Raw genomic sequence first — 23,561 nt, 5'->3', positions numbered from 1 at the left:
AAGAAAGCTATCACAGATGCATTATATGAAGCCCTGTTCAAAACTGCCTTGTCCAATTTGATTTGCCCAATATATAAGCAACTTAAAGATCTCCTTGACAGCTGCCATTTTATTCTTACATGCAATGCCATTCCATTACACGAGAAAGTGATGTAACTATGAGACATTCTTCTCCACTGGAGATGGACTGACATTGTCTCATTTTCAAGTAAGATGGATAAATTGAATCAGGCACCAATGAGCCTATTAATCTTATTTTAACTGGAAGAAGAATAACAGAATGTAAAATATACCATTTTGCCTGGATAACAACAGAATAAAGCAAAAAATATTCTTGTTACAATTAAGATTCATATTGAAATTCAAGCAGCTAAGTATTTATGAAAGGGCTCTGTGGCTTAGTTGGTTAAAGTGCCTGTCTAGTAAACAGGAGATCCTGGGTTCAATTCCCAGCAGAGCCTTAAAGTTCATTAATTTTTGAATTTGCACTATATAAAATAAGATATTTTTTCTGTTTATTCCAGAATTAGCTAGCAAGTAATTTTAAAATCCTGTATGAACACCATTTTGGGACAGCCCCCAAACATTTAGTGTATGCAAACACATAAATTTCAAATATGATATCAATGTTTTTGGACACAAAGGAAATGAAAAATAGCGTATGTGAGTGGGGTAGAGATTTAAGATCAACTTTGATTCTACTCAAGTTTAAAGTTCAAACTTCAATGTAAATGTATTATCAAATGACATACCTGTCACCATATACTGCCTGAGATTCATTTTCTTGCAGGCATTCACAGTGAAACAAAAAATACAATAGAATCAATGAAAACTAAGCAATCAATGTGGAAAAGAAGGAAAACTGTAAAAATACGAAAATAAATAAATAATAATGAGAGCATGGGTTGTGAGTCCATAGGTTGTGTTCAGTGATAAGTTCAGTGTTGAGGTGAGTGCCGTTAAGTCTCACCCTCAGCGAAGGCTATGACCTACTCCTGGTCCTAATTCTTATGCCGTTCCTTTCATTAAAATTACAACAATGTGTAATATTTTGTATCTAAGAAATTTTGAATAATTTTTGAGGGAGATTGATAAGTTAAGACTACAATTCCTCTGACTGAAAACTCTGGAATTGAGGGGAGCATTTTCAAGATAATACCTATTAAAGGTTAAAATGAGGAAAAATTTCAAAATGCAAGAGATATGTCATTGCATTTCACTACCAAAGTGAATTATAGATGTTTAAAGATTCAACATGTTCTATATTGAGAACCATCGATTAGTAGTCACTAAGTGAATTAGAGGATATGAGATTAAGGGAAGTGTAAACTTAGGGAATCAGCCTGTAAGTTTCTGGTCAGTATTGAGTTTTTGAACCGCCCAAATACCTGCCAGTTTTGTGGGGTGAATGTAAGTCTAGAAGGTGCAGAATGGTTGTGGGTTGAATCAAAGCAAAGGTGCTTGGGCCTGAGAGTAAAGAATGAGCCACTGTTTGGCTGCTGGACCAGAATTGGAGGTGATTCAAAGTGGTAAAATTGAGAGCTGAGATGGCAGATCCTGAGAGCAAGGAAGAAGCTGAATACTGGAAAGGTCAGGTATGGCTGAATCAAGGCAGCGGGCATTGGACCCAAGAGCATATTGAAGTGGCAGGGCCTGGGCCCTGAGAGTGATGAATGACCCGTTGTTCGGATGATTTAAGCACTGGGCCAGATTGAAATACTCAGGATGTCAAGGCTGGAGGTGAGGAATGGGCCGGTTATCAGCTCACTGCCCTGCAAGGTTTATTTTTCTCTGCGTTGTGGCTTGCAAATAACGGGCTCCTGGATTTGCTGTGACTGCCTTTGAGATTGTGGACCCACAATCTTTTTGTAAACTCCATTTCTAAATGTTGGTGCTTATTTTTCTTGTTTGCACAATTTGTTTCCTGCACATTGGGCATTTGGCAGGCATCATTTTTAATGTTTTTTTTTGATTTCTGGCTGATGGTAAGGAGATGAATCTCAAGGTTGTATATAGTTTAATAAAATTGTACTTTGAACTTTGACCTTTGAACCCATGACATAATTGAATGATAGAGCAGACTTGCTGGGCAATATGCTATAATATGCTTTAGTTTCTTTTTTCATTTTATGGGTTTTACTTTGTGGCTTGAATCTGTAAATTATAAAGATTGCAATCATGGCTGAAAGATGCCGATTTAAACAGAAATATCTTGCAGAAAGTAATGTTGAAATATATATTTCATAAATATACACATGAATAATCATCAAACAAAGATTGCTGCATTAAATCATTCTAGACTTCATAAACAAAGCCTGCATTTTCTTCTTTCCCAAGCACATTCTTTATGTCTAAAATCTACATGAGTATTATATAGGATGTTCACATGATGCACTCAGGCTTGCAGTCAGCGACGCTTCTCCAAACACCACCTGAAGAATCCTTTTGTAAGTACGGAATCCTTGGCAGCTTGGTATATTACAGAAATCTCAAAGATTTGATCCATTACCTTCCTGTACAATGAGGGCAATGAAGCTCAGAGCCACTATTTACTGATGCCTGTTTGCAACAACCGGGAGCTTCTGTGTGCTCTTTTATACTTTGGATTCCATTTCACTCAACTTTTTACTTTGATACAGGAGCATATAGAAACATAGAAAACCTACAGCACAATACAGGCTCTTCGGCCACAATGTTGTGCCATACATGTACTTACTTTAGAAATTACCTAGGGTTACCTATAGCCCACTATTTTTCTAAGCTCCATGAGTCTCTTAAAAGACCCTATTGTATCTGCCTCCATCACCGTCACTGGCAGCCCATTACACACACTCACCACTCTTTGTGTAAAGAACTTACTCCTGACATCTCCTCTGTACCTACTTGTGGTGAATTACATATACCTGTCTGGACATGCCCCCCCCCCCCACCCCGCTGACTGCTCCTGTGGCTCCTCCCACAGACCCCTGTATAAAGGTGATTGGAGATACAGCCCCGGCCTCAGTCTCCAGGATGTTGTGTGGTGGTCACTTGCTGCTTGTTCTTTCTTCCAGCCAATAAAAGCCGATATCTCGCCCCACGTCTCCGAGTTATTGAGGGTGCATCAATTTTATTGGCTGGAAGTTTTAAAACATGGAGAGTATTTCCAGAAGCAGCTCTTGCCTTTGAACTCTGGCTTGCATGCTTCCAATCATACTTGGAAGTGATTCCCGTGATTGAGCCTGCCACGATGCACAAAATCCTCTTTTCCAGGGTCAGCCCGAAAGTATTCTCCCTTATCAAGGACCTGCCGACCTACCAAGGGGCACTGGATGCCCTCAAAAGACAGTACCTGCGGCTGGTGAACAGCGTCTACGGAAGACATCGCTTAGTGACGCGGTGGCAGCGGACCGGTGAGTCGAGCGGGGAGTTTGTCCGAGCCCTACAGACACTCGGGCGGGCCTGCAACTGCAAAGGACTGACAGCGGAACAGCATGCGGAGCTCCTGGTACGTCTTCGTTACAGGGATCAGGTAAGTGTATGTGCGCCAGCGGCTGCTGGAAAACACTGATCTTACCTTACGCTGGGCGATCGAGCTGGTCTGAGCTGATCGAGCTGTCCAGCTGCGCGATCCCCCGCCGGTTCCGTGGACGCTGCAGACCCTGCCACCTGCGAGCGAATCGACCTCCGCTGCTGCCAGTCGCGAGTCCACGAGCTCCCCGAAACCGACCACAGCTGCTGCCAGTCGCAAGTCCATGCAGTGTTACTTCTGCGGACTCGAAAAACACCCCTGAAAACGCTGCCCGGCCCGAGAAGCTACCTGCTCCAGCTGAGGAAAAAAGGGCCATTTCACCAAAGTCTATAAGTCTGAACCATGAGCAAGGTCAGGCAGCGCCATGTGTGAGGCATGGGGGCGGCCATCTTGGTCGCCGCTATCCTGCCTGCCCGTCTCATGCGAGACATGGGGGCGGCCATCTTTGTCAGCGCCATCTCGCCCTGCCCCTGACTCACGGGTGCTTACCGGGCACCAAGATTGCGATTCAACTCTGGCCTCCATGACCCTCGATTAAAGCGCTCCACACCAGCTTGCAAGGTCAATGATGGACATCCTGGTGGAGGGGCACAGGACTAGCTGCCTGTTTGACATGGGCAGCACTGAGAGTTTTATTCACCCGGACACAGTGCAATGCTGCAGACTCGTGACACGGCCAGTAAGCCAAAGGGTCACCATGGCTTCTGGGTCTCATTCCACAGACATCTGGGGGGGGGGGTTGTGTAGCAACATTGGTGGTGCAGGGCACAGAATATCGGGACTTTGCACTTCTGGTCATGCCTCAACTGTGTGCGCCTGTGCTATTGAAGCTGGACTTCCAGAGCCACATCAAAAGTGTGACTATGGCATATGACAGGCCCCTCCCACCACTCACTGTCAGGAATCCTCAGTTTTGTGGGACTTTGCCATATACCCCGCTACTGACCACACACACACACCGACCCCCACATCCCACCTAGCACCATGCCGACAGCTGCACTACCGACACCACTTGCAGCCTCTCCACCCTCAAGATCCCTCCCCCACCGCTGTTCACCAACCTGACCCCCGACTGTAAACCTGTGGTAACTAAAAGCAGGAGGTACAGCGAGGGGGACAGGGCCTTCATTCAGTCGGAGGTGCAGCGGCTGCTCAGGGAGGGGGTCATTGAGCCAAGCACAAGTCCTTGGAGGTCGCAGCTGGTTGTTGTTCGGACCTGACAGAAAAATAGGATGGTCGTGGACTATAGACAGACCAACAATAGGTTCACGCAGCTTGACGCGTACCCCCTACCCTGCATCGCGGATATGGTCAACCAGATAGCTCAGTACAAGGTGTACTCGACCTTAGATCTGAAATCCGCTTACCACCAGCTCCCCATCCGCCCAGAGGACCGCCCCTACACCGCCTTCGAAGCGGGCGGCAGGCTCTATCACTTTCTGCGCGTCCCCTTCAGTGTCACGAATGGTGTCTCTGTCTTCCAAGGGGAAATGGACCGGATAGTGGACCAGTACCAACTGCAGGCCACATTTCCCTATCTGGATAACATCACCGTCTGTGGTCACAACTGGCCGGATCACAACGCCAACCTCCAACAATTTTTCCAAGTGGCCAAAGCCCTGAACCTTACCTATAACAGGGACAAGAGTGTGTTCAGAACCACCCGACTCACTATCCTTGGGTATGTTGTGGAGAACGGGGTCATTGTCCCTGATTCAGACCGTATGCGCCCCCTGTTAGAACTCCCTCTTCCCACCATCCTCAGAGCCCTCAGACAGTGCCTGGGCTTCTTTTCCTATTACGCCCAATGGGTCCCTCATTACTCAGACAGGGCCCGCCCCCTGGTCAAGTCCACCACATTTCCCCTCTCTGCCGAGATCCACGCGGCCTTCAGCCGCATTAAAGGGGACATTACCAAAGCAACGATGCATGAGGTGGATGAGACCATTCCCTTCCAATTAGAGAGTGTTATGAAGGATGAACAACTCTGATGGGCAGAAGGGTGCAGAGTGGCCCATGCCCCCCCACCTTTTTGAAGAATTGCAAATCGCTACTATTTCGATGCTGCTAACAAGGAACTAAGAAAGACAAAAGGAAATCTGCCAAGGCAGTTGTTATTGATAACAGCTCATGAAAGAGAATGAGAGAGAGACACAGCTAAAAGGTACACAAGGTGGAACTTCTCCTAGTGACAAAAGAGGAGATTTACTGCTATTGTCTTTTGGAGAAGGATTGTTTACTTGGTACTGTTCAATTCATTGAAACCCCTCAGGGGACAACCAGAGTGGGCTGGTTTGATGGGTTACATCATCCCAACCTGATTGACACCTGAGACCCCGTGAGTGGGGATAAAAGTGAGGTCTGGGGTAACACCCCTCAGACGCACCAGGAGAAACGCTACTGAGCAGCAGAAACCCAAGAGACAGTATGGGACATCAGAGACTGAATGAAGGGTCGGTAAATTTTAACTCACATTGTTTAAAACTAAACTGGTGGGGGCTTGTGTGTGTGTCCACCCTTGCCTGGGTGACGAGTCCACCACAGAAGAACGGTCTAGCTAAAGGACGGAGGGGTCACACTTGAATGGCTACAACAATGACACACCGACGGATCGAAATCGTAAGGGAAGGTTGGCAAAGACCATAGCTGTTACTGTTTGCGCACTCTCTTTCTCTAGTCTCTCTCTCTCTCCAACAATTGCAACACATCGAACAACAACTACTGCAGCCTGCATGAACTGAACTGAACTTTATATTTCCATCTGACAATTCATTATCCCCTAGACAACGATAGAGCTTGTTTTATTATTGATTATTATTATACCTGCACTTTTAGGTTTAGTATTGCTAACGTGTATTATCGGTATATTTGCATTGATATTGATTTGTATATTTTTACTAATAAACACTGTTGAAAATAGCACCACCAGACTCCAACGGACACTTCTATCTTTGCTGGTAAGACACCCAGTTACGGGGTATGTAACAAAAGTCACGCCTCCGACTTCGCATTGGCTGCTACCCTCAATCAGGCAGGCAAGCCAGTAGCATTCTTCTGTCATACTTTTCAAGGCCCTGAAATTTGGCACTCCGCGGTGGAGAAAGAAGCCCAGGCCATAGTGGAAGCTATTAGGCACTGGAGGCACAATCTCGCCGGCAAAAGGTTCACCTTGCTGACCGACCAGCGCTCAGTTGCATTCATGTTCAGCGACCAACAGCAGGGCAAAATCAAAAATGATAAAATTTTGCGGTGGAGAATAGAACTCTCCACCTACAACTATGATATCCTGTACCAGCCTGGAAGGCTCAATGAGCCCCCGATGCCCTATCCCGGGGAGTGTGTGCCAGCGCGCAGCTCGACGAGCTATACACCCTCCTTGCAGATCTTTGCCACCCGAGGGTCACCCGATTTTACCATTTCGTGAAAGCCCGGAACCTGCCTTACTCCCTTGAGGACATCAGGACGATGACCAGGGACTGCCAAGTTTGCGCTGAGTGCAAACTGCACTTCTACCGTCCTGAAACGGCACAACTTATCAAGGCCACCCGCCCCTTTGAGCGACTGAGTGTTGACTTTAAGGGCCACTTTCCCTCCACCGACCACAATGTCTATTTTCTCAACATTATCGACGAGTACTCGCGGTTCCCCTTTGCCATCCCCTGCCCCGACACACCTGCCACATCCGTCATAAAATCCCTGCGCCAGCTCTTCACTCTGTTTGGATATCCCTGCTATATCCACAGTGATAGAGGGTCCTCCCTTATGAGTGACGAGCTGCGCCAGTACTTGCTGGCTAGGGGCATTGCTACTAGTCGGACCACGAGTTATAATCCCCGGGGAAATGGACAGATGGAGAGGGAGAATGCCACAGTGTGGAAGACCACACTTTTAGCCCTTAAGTCAAAGGGGTTGCTGGTCTCTCGATGGCAGGAGGTCCTCCCTGAGGCACTCCACTCTATCCACTCTCTGTTATGTACGTCCACCAATGTCACCCTTCATGAGCGCCTATTCTCTTTTCCCAGGAAGTCTGTCACTGGGACCACCCTACTGGCTTGGCTGACGTCCCCAGGGCCAGTGCTGCTCCAGAAACATGTGAGGAGCAATAAATACTCCCCGCTGGTCAAGAGGGTTCACCTACTACATGCGAACCCCCAGTATGCTTACGTGGTCTTATCTGATGGGCGGGAAGACACGGTCTCTGTCCGCGACCTGGCGCCCACAGGAGCAGCAGACCACTACCCTGAACACTCCACAGTAACTATGAACCCTGTACCTGAGGTGACACCGCACACAGCAAGCCCTACACAGGTTCCTCACGACACTCCCATACCGGGCGCCTCGTACACGCATATACCAGGCGCCTCGCACACTCATGAGGGATCACTGACGCCTAGTGGGCTGACACCTCCAGTCAGGCCGGAACCAGCACAACCACCGTCTCCGGTGCAAGCACCACCGGCACCTGTGCAATCACCACCACCGGCACCTGTGCAATCACCGCCGGTGCTACATAGATCGCAGCGACTGATTCGACCACCTGATAGACTTAACCTGTAAATATACTTGTAAGAAACTTCGCCCCATGGGGCCTCTTTTAAAACAAAGTGGGGGGTGAATGTGGTGAACTACATATACCTGTCTGGACACGCACCCCCCGCTGACTGCTCCTGTGGCTCCTCCCACAGACCCCGGTATAAAGGTGATTGGAGACACAGCCCCGGCCTCAGTCTCCAGGATGTTGTGTGGTGGCCACTTGCTGTTTGTTCTTTCTTCCAGCCAATAAAAGCCTAAATCTCGCCTCATGTCTCCGAGAGTTATTGATGGTGCATCACTACCAAACATCTTAAAACTGTGCCCTCTTGTGTTCGCCACTTCAGCCCTGGGAAAAAGCCTCTGACTATCCACATAATGAATGCCTCTCATTATCTTATACACTTCTATCAGGTTGCCTCTCATCTAGCGTTGCTCCAAGGAGAAAAGATCAAGGTCACTGAACCTATTCTCATAAGGCATGCTTCCCAGTCCAGGCAACATCCTTGTAAATCTCCTCTGCACCCATTCCATGGCTTCCACATCCTTCTTGTAGTGAGGTGACCAGAACTAAGCACTGTACTCCAAGTGGGTCCTATATAACTGTAACATTGCCTCCTAGCTCTTAAACTCAATCCCATGGTTGATGAAAGCCAATGCACGGTATGCCTTCTTAACGACAGAGTCAACCTGCACAGCAGTTTTGAGTGTCCTATGGGCACAGGCCCCAAGATCTCTCTGATCCTCCACAATGCCAAGAGTCTTAGCCTTAATACTATATTCTGCCATCAGATTTGACCTCCCAAAATGAACCACCTCACACTTTGCATCCTATTGTTGTCTTGGTGTAACCTCTGACAGCCCTCCACACTATCCACAACACCCCCAACCTTTGTGTCATCAGTAAAGGTTTGGCTGGGTTTTGTAGCACAAGAAATTTAGAGCCTTTCGATTGACAAATAATAGATTTTCTGATCATTTAAACAACTTTTTGTAGATAGACCATGAGCTTTTAAGTAAGTTGGAGACAGTGCTTTCAAACTTGACATCAAAGAATGTGAGACATGTTTAATCTGATAAGACTGCCTTCACATTAAAAAAAAATATATCAGAGGCATTCTAGTGATCATGGCTTTGATCGGTTTGTATATACTTTAATTGGAAGTCCATGCATTTCCAATGAGTCATTCATCTAATTAGGTTTTTTTGCTGTGTTCACATATGGATTCTTTGTGTAGCTGGGGAGAGAGGAGGGATGTGGAATGGTACTAAGATATAGAAATGACACTGTTTCTGTTGCTTTTTCTTACATTTCCTGGTCCCATTTAATTAATTAGTCCTTCACTTACAAATGAGAAAATCTGCAGATGCTGGAAATCCAAGCAACACGCACAAAATGCTGGAGGAACTCAGCAGGCCAGGCAGCATCTACGGAAAAGAGTACAGTTGACGTTTTGGGCCAAAACCCTTCGGCAGGATTTCGGCCTGAAGTGTCAACTATACTTTTTTTTCCATTGATGCAGCCTGACCTTCTGAGTTCCTCCAGCAATTTGTACGTGTTAGTCCTCCATTTATTTTTATTTTTCTTGATCACACAATGGTACTCTAGCTGACACTTTTGACTGCTTGCTCTTGGTGAGGAAGAGCAGGGCTGACAGATTTCTAGCATGGTAGAGACTGTTTTCTATTAAAACTTGTTTTTTTTGCTTCCAAAATATGGGACATTTGTCTCCAGCTTTGTATTCTTTTTGAATAAATCCTTAATTCCTTTCAATCTTAGCTGATAATTATTTGTTTTTGATTCCTCTTTTAAAACCACATGCCTGTTTTTAATACTGTGAAGAGCTTTTTTTTCTCTCTGAAGGGGCTTTCCTTTTCAGACTTTAAGTAATCAATTTAATTTGTCGAATTCCTGTGTCCTTATTGGAGGATACGCCCTTGGCTCTGGTTTTTCTTACCCCTAGTTCAACAAGTGGGTGTTGTTTCTAAGTGGAAACAATCCTCTTTTCACTTACATAAGCAAATTCTCTTTTTTCTGACAAATACGCTGGACTGTGAAACTGAGCTCCACAGAGAATAACAATTGAGTGCAACCAGTTAGGAGTAGTTCCCCATGTGTACAATGTTTGTGCATGACAACATTTACTAAGTGGGCAGATTATAATGATAATTACTGTGCAATATTAAGATGAAGAATCTTATTGCCCAATTTTGACTTAAATGCTCAAGCTTACAGTGTAAATTCAATTTACTCAGAAGATCCAGAACTTACCCCACCTCTATTGTTCAAGGATTACAGATATTTGTTGGTGATTGACTTAAGAGCCTAATGTCAAATGTTAGTATTTTGCCAGAAGTTGTAGATGTATTGGAGAACTGCAGTGATTGGTTTTATAAAAGCAAGTGTGAATATGCAAAACAAAGGAAAAACTATAGATGTTGGAGAGGGAAACAGAATTAACGTTGCAGGTGGAAGAGCCTTTGTCAGCAGTGAGTACTTTGAACCGTTATATTCAGTGTCACGGGGGCATTGTTAGAATGCGATCTGTGCAAGATTGCTGCTCATTAGTTGCGCAATGTCACAGTGAGAATGTGCTACCTTGAATTTTCAACATAACGATGGACGCAGCATGCAGAGTGATTTGGAATCAATTCCCCAAGGAGTACAGCATGATAAGGAAGAGGAGGAGGGAAGCATGGTATGTGGCAATCTGAAAAAATTGCTACATGCTGCAGGGAGAAGTCCCCTGCAAGTCCACATAAAGTTGCTGAGAGTGTTTTTCTACAGCAACAAGGTGTAACGCTTCACCAGGATGGTACTGAGTAGGCACAGGGCTAGACATAAGGATGTTGCCAACATGTAGAAGGGTCACGCTTGCTATCAAATTTCATGCTTTTGATCATTCCAAGCCAGTGCCAAAGGTACTTGTAACATTTCCCGTTTTGCACCTGGCTGCTTCAGGAAGGTCACAGATCTCCACTCCAGGAAAATGCCATTCATCATGTTTGTCTTTGGTCGGGAACAAAACATGAGGACTCCAAGATTTTTAGTGGGGTAGGACGTAAGCTCACATTGTGCTGTTGGTATCATATTTATTGAAACATTCCACAACCACAGGGAACATTATGATGGCAATATCCTTTATCTATTTTACAATCTGCCATCAATAGCTACCAATGGGAAGGACAACAGGCACTCAGTCATTACTTGGATCTGGATACTAGTGCAAAATGCAGCAAGAGACAAATTGCCATAAGCAATTTCCATATTCATCCTCCACATGCAGCCCTTTGGTGCATTTGAATCTCTGCTGCATTGATTACACTAAAGGTGTTGGAGCAAGTCTCCAAATCTCTGATTGCCTATTTTATAATTCTCAGTTTGCATATAATATTATGTGGGCTCAGCCTGTTGCCAGCAATTGCAACACAAGGTAGAGGAGTGAACTAGGAGAAGAAGGAGCAAATTGGGAAAGAAGAATAGGAAGAAAGGAATGAAACAAGGCAGCAAGGGCAAGACTACCTGTCTGGGTGGGCACTCAGTATTTGGTTAGTTACAGTCACAAATTGACAGGACTGTCATTTTAAGTGTAATTTAAAAAAAAGAACAAAACATAAGAGATGCTGGAAATCTAGAGCAGCACATACAAAATGCTGGAGGAATTCAGAAGGTCAGATAGCATATAGCAAAATGAATAAGCAGTTGACTTCTGGGGCGAAGGTCTGGAACGGAAGGATGAAGGAGTTAGAATAAGAAGGAGTGCAAGCTAGAAGGTGGTAGGTGAAGCTAGTAGAGAGAGAAGGTGGGTGGGTAGTGGGGGGGATTGAATTGAGGAACTTGGATGTGATAGGTGGAAAAGATAAAGGGTTGAAGCAAAAAGAATCTGACAGGAGAGGAGACTGAACCAATGAAGGAAGGGAAGGGAGGAGGACACTAGGAGAGGTTGATAGGCATGTGAAAGGTAAAAAAAATTGTAAATGCTAGAAATCTAAAATAAAAGCAAATTCTGGAAAAACTTGGTAGGTGATATCGCACCCACAGAAAGGAAACAATATCAAGGTTTCAAGCTTCAGGCCAATTATCAGAGAACTTTTATTGTTAATCTGAAATGTTAATCCTGTTTCTATCCACAGATTTGGAACACCAGTACCCAGTCTCCAGATGTGGCCATCTTCCTTTTGTCTGCCATGTTATTTCCCTCTCTCATTCCCATTCAGACCAATCTGTGTGTGGTCTCTTGCACAGTTACAATAATGAGAGCCTGAGGACCCTCATCTTCTGCCTGGGCAAGATGTAAAATTTATCGGTTTTCCTATTGCAGTAAACAAAATTCTGGAGGAGATCAGTGGGTCAGGCAGCATCTATGAAGGGAAATGGCTTGTTGAAGTTTTGGATTGGGATCCTTCATCAGGACTGGGAAGAAAGAGGAGAGATCGCCAGTGTAAAAAGATGGAGGGAGGGGGAAGTAAGTAGAAGTGATAAAGGGATGAAGAAGATGGAATCTGATAGAACAGGACTGTGGACTATGGAATGGGGAGGGGAACTGAAGGTAGGAATATGTGGGTAATGGGCAGATCAACGGGGGGGGGGTGTCAGAGGCCTGTAAGATAAGAAAATACAAAGGGGAGGACAGGGGAGAAGTGGTTACTGGAAGCAAAATGAATTGATCTTCATCCCATCTGGTCTGAGACTATGAAGGCAGAACATGAGGTGCTGACCCTATAAGTGGTCAACTTATAGCTACAACAAGAGCTACAACTTGGCAGTAGAGACAGCCATGGACAGACATGTTGATGAGGGAATGGGAAGTGGAACCTTAATGATTGGCCACTGGAAATCCTGGGTGTTAAGGCAGATGGAGCAACGGTGCACAACAAAGTGACTTCCCCCAATCTGTTCAACTTTCACTGAGGTAGAGGAGACCATAACGAAATACTGGATGCATCAAATGACACAAGTAGATCCATATTTCAAGGATTGCCTCATCTGGAAGGACCGTTTAGCTCCCTGAACGGTGGTGAGGGCTCTGGTTCCACTACTCACATCCTTTCCTATATTCCATGATCTACAGTCCTCTCTCATCAGATTCCATCTTCTTAAGCCCTTTGTCACATCCTCCTATTATCTCCTTTTCAACCTCCCTTCCCCCATACCTACATATCATACCCCCTCACCTGGATCCACTATCACCTGCCAGCCATGCTCCACCATTCCCCACACCTATTTATGCTGGTTCTCTACTCTGTTTCTTTCTTGCTTGAATGAAAAGTCTCAAGCCAACATTTCAGCTCTCCATTTCCCTCCATAGATGCTGGCCTAACCTGCTGAGTCCCTCCAGCCAAAGATTTCCAACATCTGCTGTCTGTGTCCACTCTGCTTTCCAATTGTTGCGTTACTGCTATCTGAAAGAGGGGAATATAAGGGTAGAATTAAGGATAAATTATGGAGCAAAAATATGAGGTGCATGCTTAAAACTAACTGTGGCCTATAATCAGAAGAGATTGTGGGATTAGCAGGAAGTGTGTGCAGGGCGATTAGTGTGGACAATTAATTGTGAGGACGATTAGTACCAGCTGGTTGCTGGAAAGTGTCTGCAGTACAAATTTAATGCGTGGCCTCTGCTGAACCAAAATGCACGGGTAAATCAAGCATCGTGATCCCAGGGCACATTTTCCAGCACAATCCACTTCAATGCTTTCTTGCTTTAATTTAAATTCTGAATCATTGTTGGCATGTTCATTTACTTATATGCCACATTTGAGATCATTTGGGGCCAAAGACAGAAGGTCAAATTAAATATTAGATCAAAGTCAAAATCAATCTTAACTGTGTGTTCCTCATTTCAAAGTAGTTGGAAGCCGAGTCTGAGATAAGGGTTAAAATATTAAGTGTCTTTTAAGAACAATGGTGTTCTGTTACTGCACGTAATGAACCCTGGGCATCAATCTCCTGCCCAGTCAACCTTCTCTTTCACCTGCTTCTATAACTTACCTAATTGCTCTGGACATTTCCTGCCGCTCCTCTATGTTGCATTTGTCAAGATGCCACACACAGCACCATAGGCATGACTAGATTATCTGTTTTAGGTGTTAAATACTAGCTATAAGGCTAGAACACAGTCCTTCTCTCCTTCAGCGTAGTGCCTGGGCATCCTTTACATCTATTGACCTTAGCAGACTGGATCTTGGTTTAATGTGTAACTTGAAAGATCTGCTGCGTTATCCCAGCAGATTTGGCCATGAGTTGAAAATCACGGATTGAATTAATCTTCTACCTGACATATTATTGCATTGAATTAATGAAAGTAGAATGTGGAGCCTTTCCTTTAGTTCTCCTACCTGCTGCTGCAAATTCACTTTGATTGCTACATTCTGTGGAGCTTAACCACGGAACATTAAGTTAACAGTTTGATTCTACCTCATGTCATGATGAAGAACGTAATCTATTAAATTGCTTCTGATGCTAGTCAATCAAAGATCGTTTCAAGGGCTTATGTTATAGTCCAGCAATTTGACCCACTGCTCTACCCTCCAGGCGAAGCACAAAGAAATTATGTTATGCTATGGAGCAGACGCCAAGGGAAATGCAAACGTATGATGTGAATTCCTTCTTGGCGTGAAGCCGTTTCCTACCACAGTGGAAGTTATATCAGGTATAAATCATTTTTTGGAGCTTTTGGAATGTGACTCGGGGAACAAAGATAATATTTTAGCCAGCAGCTGAAATTGACCTGCCTTTGGTCGGAAAGGAGGGGCAGTATAAATCTTGCAATAAACATTTTGGAAGCCAGTTAGAAAGAGTGAATCTTTGGCTGATTAGAGAGCATTTATGCCTCAGCAACAAGCAGCCAAGTAGCTTATTGGCAAGTGATTATTATTGTAGAAGGAAATATAATCAGACAGTGATGGTGTGAACTTTTGAAGCCAAAGACTTAATGTTATTTGCAACAATTCTGTGCACTTGTTTTACTACATAACACAAATTTCTTATAACAAATAAATCTCATCATCATCATCATCATTATATGCATGTAGTAAGATGTGGGCAATTGTGGTCCCGTGACTATGATTGCCCTCAGCAAATTTTTCTACGGAAGTAGTTCACCACTCCCTTCTTCTGGGCAGTGTCTTTACAACATGGGTGACCCCAGCCGTTACCAATACTCTTCAGAGATTGTCTGCCTGGCACCAATGGTCGCATAACCAGTTCTTGTGATATGCAGCAGCTGCTCATACAACCATCCACACTCTGCACCCATGGCTTCACGTGACCCTGGTCAGGTGCTAATCAGGAGATACACATTGCCCGAGAGTGACCTGCAGACTATTGGGGGGGGGGGGGAAGAGCGTCTTACACTCCCTTTGTTAGAGATATATCTTCACCCTGCCACCCAAAAAAATAAATAATAAACCATTTCCAATAGCCCAAATATGGATGTAAAGCACTGACAGTGTTACAGTTTATATTACCATATGCACTGCAGGTTGGCAGTGTTTACTTTAGTTGCTTGTTTGCTACTCACTTATATCATGGACGATGAAAAATGTATTATTTTCCCAGAAGAACAATTTTCAAATGCAAAGCTTTTAAGAAACTGATTAAGTTATTAGTTCCTTAAAAACAAATGGAAATAAACCTGACAATTCTTTGAAATGAATTTACACACCAGTAAACACATATACCAGTCCTCATCGAGGGATCAGCTGTGGAAAGAGTGAGCAGGATCGGAAAAAACTGCAGGAAGCTTCAAACTGAGCCAGCTCCATCGGGGCGTCAGCCTCTCAAAGTTGAGGACGCCTTCAAAAGGCAATGCTGGAAAAGGTGGCATCCATCATCAATGACCCCCATCACCCAGGACATACCCTCTTTTCATTGCTATTATCAAGGAGGAGGTATGGGAACCTGAAGACACACTCATTGTTTCAGGAACCATTTCTTCCTCTCTGACATCAGATTTCTGAAATGACAATACACCCATCAACCCTACCACAGTCTTTCCCTCTTTTTTTGTACTACTTAATTACCTTTACTTTTTTTACATATTTGTTGTAAATTATAGATTTTATTATGTATTGCAATGCGTTGGTGCCGCAGAACAACAAATTTCATGACTTGTGCCAGTGATATTAAACATGATTCTGATACTACTCTTCTTTAATACATGCATAGACCACTGAAACCATACCACAATAATCCCCACAATTCAATTTCTTTAAAGTACAGATTTATTCATTATTTAAGCAAGCATGACAAAGATTTTCTGCATTCCAAATAAACATTGACGGTGGTATGATGCACGATTTGTTCCTTTATACAAGGCTTTGTCTCCATAATGCTTACTGAAGCAAGTATTAATCCACTTCAAAATGAAATTGTTTGTTCTCGAGATTGACTGACAGAAATTGCAGAAAAAGGATGGTAAATACCATTGAATAACTGAACCTGTGTCCGGAACAAGTGTAAACAAGAGAAAGCCAATGGAATGCAAGTACCAGAAGAGGAGAGCGAGCAAGAAAATCAATATTCCATTTGTAAGACTCTCTCAGGTTGATCTTGCGACTTTGCGAGCACACTGTTGTGGCTTCGAATGAGCCAAACAGAGACCAAAGCTATAGATGTAAAAGGTCATTATTTGGCAATAGTGGACATTTGGTAGGTGACTTGATGGAGCAATTGCCTACTTGAATCTATCAGTGGAATCTTTAAAAAATCTCTCTGAAGAAACTCCCTAAACACAAAGTACTGTACATTGAGTTTTTTATACAAAGCTAAACATGTTCAAACACAAAGCTAATAATGGGAAATTAAATATATTTCCAGTAGTTGCAATTACTTAGATGATTTCAATTTTTTTAAATGTATGAAAATGGTTACATGAAATTGCTCAATTGCGAAGAGAGCATACCTCAACTGAAAAGAACACATTGGAATATTAAGGCTGGCTGTGTAATCGCATCCACTGTGGACTTTGAGGCAAGTGGTCCCGGGTTTGAATTCTGCTGGTTCCTTGCACACTTCTCATCTGTCAATCTAGCAATACAGCCCTGTGAAAAACAGACGGAAGTCTAAAGAAATGGCAAGGTTGCTGCCTGATGTGCTACAATGCATGGAAAGGGACAACAATTTTTCCATGAGTTGCATTATATCAGTCCTCTGTCTGACACATTATTGCATTTAATTAGTAAAGGTGGAATGCATTGGAATATTAAGGCACCTATGTTGGCAACCTTCACACCTGACTAGCCTTCCTCAACAAGAATGGCCCTCCAATTGGACAAACACCTCAAGTATTGACTGAACAAAGATGTCTTATTTTTTTTTATTATGTATCCCTAATAAGATTTGATCAGGGACCTTAAGGCAAAGGAATCCTGAGGAGACAGTGATTATAATATGACAGAATTTGTCATGAAATTTGAGAAGAGAAAGATAAAGTCAGATGTAACAGTTTACAGTGGTGAAAGGGTTACAGTGCAGAGGGATGACAGGGAAACTGGCTGATGTTGATTGGAACGGGACTCTAGCAGAGATGACTGTAGAACAGCAATGGCTGGAGCTTCTGAGGGCAATTTGGAAGGGACAGGAGAGGTACATGCCAAAGCTGAAGAAGTATTCTAAAGGGAGGGTGAGGCAACCATGGCTGCCAAGTGAAGTCAAAGACAGCATAAAGGAAAATGAGAGGGCATATAACATAGCACATTATATGTCAATGAGTTGGACAATGGAATTGATGGCTTTGTGGCCAAGTTTGTGGATGATATGGAAGTAGGAGGAGGGGTGGGTAGCCTTGAGGAAACAGGAAGTCAGTAAATGGACTTAGACAGATTAGAAGAATGGGCAAAGAAGTAGCAGATGGAATATAGTGTAGGGAAGTGCATGGTCATGCACATTATTAGCAGAAATAATGGCATAGACTATTTTATAATAGGGAGAAAATTCAAAAATCAGAAGTGTAAGGAAACTTGGGAGTCCTTGCAGGTAAGGAAGGCAAGTGCAATGGTAGCATTCATTTCAAGAGGGCTAGAGTATACAAACAACGGTGTAATGCTGAGGCTTTATAAGGTATTGGTCAGATCGCACTGTTGCAAGCAGTTTTTTTGCCTCTTATCTAAGAAAGGATTTGTTGGCTTTGGAGAGGGTCCCGAGGAGGTTCACGAGAATGATTCCAGGGGGATCTCATCAAAAGCTAATAAATATTGAAAGGCCCAATACGAATAGAATAAAGGATCAGCGATTGAACAAGTTGGGTCACACAGTGACATAGTGAGTAGAACAGCTGCTTCACTGCCCCTTAGCGCTGTCTTTGCAGAGTTTGCTCGTTCTGTCTGTGAAAACACAGGCTTTCTCCAGGAGCTCTGGTTTCTTATCATATCTAAAAGAGTTCAGGGTCGGAAGGTTAATTGATAATTCTAAGTTTCTCCTGGTGAGTAGGTAAGTAATAGTATCTGGATAGAGGTGATAAGAATATGGTGACTGATTGCATTCATTTAGGATTAATACAAAAGGCTGCTTGATGGTTAGTACAGACATGGTGGGCTGAAAGGCCTGTTTATATTCTGTATGAGTCAGAGATTTCAAATAAACTGAGTTTGCAGAAATTGTATTGATTCCACTTTACAGAATAGAAACAATGCATCATCAGTATTCTCAGTACCGTGTGTTCCCAGATTTATCTTGACTTTTCAACATTAGTCATAGGTTCTCTTAGTGAGAAAAGTTCCTATTAATGTTGTCAAAGAAGGAAAGTTATGTTCTGCAACCTGAGATGCTGTTTTGGCAAGTTAATGGCAGTGGAAGATAATTAATTGACCATGAATATGCATAGTTCAGTTTCTCAAAGAGCACGGTAACAACCATCCTCTCCCAAACTACCTTAACTGTGGTTAAAACACTTCCATGAACTATCTGTGCAGAAGGAACTGGTGCTTGTGTATCTAACATATAAGCTTCATTTTCCTGGGTAATTTTTGTTTGTAGCGAATCTAAGTCTGTCGAAAGCAATGGTTGGGTCATAACTAGAGAATTACATCCAGTTCTGTTCACCATATGTTTGGAAGAATGTGAAAGCTCTGGATAGTGTGCAGAAAATGTTTACAGAAGAGCTCCCAGAGATGACCACTTCAGGCTCTTAGTCTAGACTGGAGAATCTGGGGTTGCTCTGCTTTGAAGAAACAAGTTTCAGAAGAGGCTTAATGGAGAAATTCAAAATCATGTAGAGTTAAGTGATAATATGAAGCTGATCTGATTAATAGATTCATTTATCTATCTATCTATCTATTTTCACATTTAGCAATTATTTTCATATTCAGCAATATAGCATGGAGTAGCCCCTTGGCGCTGCACTGCTGGACAACCCCAATTTAACCTGAACCTAGTCATGGGGCAATTTACAATTACCAATGAACATACCCGGTACACCTTTGGACTGTGGGAGGAAACTGGAGCACCCAGAAAAAACCACGCATTCCACGGGGAGGATGTAGAGAGACTCATAACAGAGGATGCCAGACTGGTCTCCAAATTCCTACGCCCTGAGCTGTGTTAGCATCCGGTTAACCGCTACACTAACATGGCACCCTTGAGATCCAAGGGGGCAAAGATTTCAAACTTCGAACCAAGTATATAAGTGGGCTGTGATAAAAGCTTTATAACTTTGATGGTAATCAGGTTCTGGAATTTATTTACTGCATGGATAGATGAAAGAAGAACCAATCAATGCTTTTGAAATATGGTTGAATAGGACATAGACAGAGTGTAATATGAATACAATGGGCAAATGAGACTGACAGAATTGTTCTCCAGGGAGTTGATGTACACTTGATGGGCAATTTGATTTTTTTTGTGCTTTTGCAGTTTTATGACTCTACTCTGACAAACTTAATACAGCCTATGCAAATATTGATACCATATTTAATAAAATGTCAGTAATAAAAGCAAGAGATTATTTTCCATTTTTTATTTAATTAAAAAAAACTAAATGGCTTGCAATTCTATGGTGCAATTTACAATTTACATACTCTATAATGCCAAAGAAATTAATGGTCAATGAATTACTTTAAAACGTAGGCATTGTCAAAATATAGAAAATATAGTGTCAAATCTGTGCACTGTGAGCTCTCATACTAACTAATGAAATGATGACTGCAAAATCCAGTTTTGGGACTTCCACTGTTAAATAGTGACCACTGTTATGAATGAGGAGCAACTCTGATGTGCAGAAGGGAGCAAAGTTGCCCCCCCTTTTGAGAATCGCAAAATCTGTATTATTTCGGGTCTGATACCAAGGAAATGAGAGAGATAAACAGCTCATGTCAGTTAATGAGAGAGAGACAACGCAGGGATACACAAAGGTGGAATGTCTCCTCCTAACAAAAGCGGAACGGAACCACTGATTACTGCTATTGTTTCTTGAAGAAGGATTGTGTATTGAGTACTGTTCTATTCATTGAAACCCCTCAGGGGGTAACCAGAGTGGTCTGGTTGATGGGTTGCATCATCCCAACCTGATTGACACCTGAGACCCTGTGAGTGGGGATAAAAATAAAGTCTGGGGAACACCCCTCAGACGCACCAGGAGAGATGCTACGAGACTGGTGGGGGCTTGTGCGTGTGTCCATCCTTGCCTGGGTGACGAGTCCACCACAGAAGAATGGTCTAGCTAAAGGACGGAGGGGTCATACGTGAATGGCCACAACAACAATACATCGATGGATCAAGATCGTAAAGGAAAATCGGCAAGTCAATAGCTGTTACTCTCTCTCTCTCTCTCTCTCTCTCTCTCTCTCCAACAATTGCAACACAGCGACCAACAACTACCGCAGCCTATATGAACTGAACTGAACTTTATATTTCCATCGGACAATTCATTATCCCCGAGACAACAATAGAGCTTATTTCTTATTGATTATTATTATACCCGCACTTTTAGGTTTAGTATTGATGACGTATATTTGCATTGATATTATTTTTGTGTATTTTTACTAATAAATACTGTTAAAAATAGTATCATCAGACTCCAACGGATACTCCTATCTTTGCTGGTAAGATACCCAGTTACAGGGTTCGTAACATCACAAAGAAAGGATTTTGCTTTTGGAAATGTTGTACATTAAAAGTAGGTATAAAATAAATTCCTATATCGTTAGCTGAATAAAAATGTTTGGCAACTTGTCTGTGAGATGAAGCTCATTTTTGTTTTATGGAATATAAATTCTTCACTGCTGATGATACTTAAAGTGAGCAGAATATGACTTTGATGAAAATAAATTGTGGAAAAACGTTAAAGTACTGTATGTTGTGCTAGTCAAGTCCACTGTTTTTTTTTACGTATGGCCAGTTTTGCATGAGTATACCTTTTTAGTGATACAATTTCCTGAGACACTGAATGAGTAATCACATTTGTAAGAACTTTGGTCACAAGTTAATGAGTGCCTGTTGGGAAGATGAATATCTTTGGTGAAAGAAAAGGAAATATTTTGGGACTCTGAATTAAACCCAGAGCATGGTGCACATGCAAAGCAAATCAGGGAGCATCTGTAGAAAAATAGATTATTGCATTGAATGAGATTCTTGATCCAAGAAATACTTTTATTTTGTAATCTTAAAAGTGCATTTCAATATAAAGCTCAATGTATCCACTATCTAATTATTTCCAAACACTAATAGCTTGGCATCTGTCTCATCAGATACAGTTTCCTTCCCTCCTTTAAACCGACTGTGTTTTGTTCCCTGTACTCCCTTTGAACTAACTGAGTTCAATGTAAAATTTATTAGGCAACTGTTAAAAAATAATGTGCATTAGAAATGTGTTGCAGTATTAATAGTTGGAATATCCATCTGTCAGAAAATGATCTGCAGTTTAGCACCATCAAAGTTCTGAGGGTGCCAGATTATTTGTGTTTTCTATTGAATTCCATGAAATGTAAATAAATGTGTTCTCAATTTTTTTTGTTTCCTAGAAGAATTCACTCACTTTTGTCCATGCTTTGCTATCAGTGCTACAAATGATGCTGGTTCTTATTTATGCACAAAAAATTGCAGTATTTTCAGGTGAACAAATGTGACTTAAATGTCAAAGTCCAATTTTTTTAAAGAACCATACTTTCTCATGAGTGTGAAAATTGCTGGCATCTGAGCATTTACTGGCCATCCCAGGCTTCATCCTAAATTCATCAGCAAATTATTCCAGAGGATAGGTAATACTCAAGCACATCAGTGTGTTTAGGCTCACTGGTGCGGATGGCAGATTTATCTTACTGGGGGCATTGGTGAATAACTTGGGCTTTCACAATTACCCAGCAATTTCACTGACTCCTCCTTTCATACCCTCATAGAATGCACTCTATTGGTTATTGATACTTGTTTTTATAACCCTAACTTTCTTAATTTCCTTCCATTTAAATTCACGAGCTGCCTTGGTGGGACTTTAAGTCACGATATAAATAGTGCAGACCTTTGGACTCCAGTCTCGTAAATAAATCACTCTGACATAGTATCGACTACGGTACGAGATCCACTGTGCTGCTATTGATCAAATGATATCTCATAGTCTGGCACAGCACTGATATGTACTGAAGGTACCAGATTTGTAAATATGGTCTAAACTGAGCATACCAGGCTCCAGCAGGTCTGAAATTAAACAAGCAACCTGAGTTGGAGCATCTTAAATGCTACGCATATTTAGTTAACCTCAGATTATCTTTCAGAGTATTTTTTAACAAGATGCAATGATCAATACTTCTGGAAGGTTCGGAACTTCTGGGTTTAGGCACATCAAAGGTGAAGAAATGGCAATGTATTTCCAAATCAGTGTAGTATGTGACTTGCAGGGGAATCTGTGGGTGTCCACATGTGAATGCTGCCTTTGTCCCTCAAGGTGGTAGAGGCTGTGATTTTGGGTTGTAGAGTTGAAATGGTCGTTGCTCCTCAAAATCTGCCCTCTTGTATCCTCTGTTGCAAGCACTCCACCCCTAGCAGTAATGTCTTCAGTTGCAAAGGACCTAAACTCTTGAAATCCATCGATAAGTAATTCCATTTTATTTCTTTTTACACCCTCTGGAACATAATCTATTTAACTAAACCTTTAGGTTTTGGTCAAATGTTGCTTGATAACACATCTATAAAATGATTGGTGACATTTTATTTATTCTTATAGTGCTATACAATTGTACTGCATGTAGTTGTTTGCAAAAGGAATATAGTGCACCACAGGCTCAATGCTTTAAAATGTCTGGTCGGGGGCAAAAACTGCCAAAATTGATAAATAGGTTTATTATTGTCATCATACTCTATCCCCTAAAGTTTAATGAAAAACTTTTGTGTGCCATCCATATACATAATTACATCAATACACTGAAGTAGTACAAGGGAAATGCAATAAAATAATAAAGAAGGAAATGTAATGATTACAGAGAACATGCAATGCAGACAGACAATAATATGCAAGGCCATGATAGGTAGATTGTGAGGTCAAAGGTACACCTTATTGTATAAAAGGACCATTTAATAGTCTTAAAAATG

General features: G+C 42.5%; 1 non-coding gene across 1 annotated transcript; it reads left to right on the top strand.

The window, feature by feature from the left end:
* The first annotated feature begins 387 nt into the window (after positions 1-387).
* On the top strand, positions 388-461 carry trnat-agu (transfer RNA threonine (anticodon AGU)). The gene has a single exon. It is a non-coding gene; the product is annotated as a tRNA-Thr (tRNA).
* The last annotated feature ends 23,100 nt before the right edge of the window (positions 462-23,561 follow it).

The sequence above is a fragment of the Hypanus sabinus genome, chromosome 23 (assembly GCF_030144855.1).
Source record: "Hypanus sabinus isolate sHypSab1 chromosome 23, sHypSab1.hap1, whole genome shotgun sequence".
NCBI classification, from domain to species: Eukaryota; Metazoa; Chordata; class Chondrichthyes; order Myliobatiformes; family Dasyatidae; genus Hypanus; species Hypanus sabinus.
The sequence above is the reverse complement of the archived record's forward strand: the minus strand, read 5'-3'. Positions and strand labels throughout refer to the sequence as shown.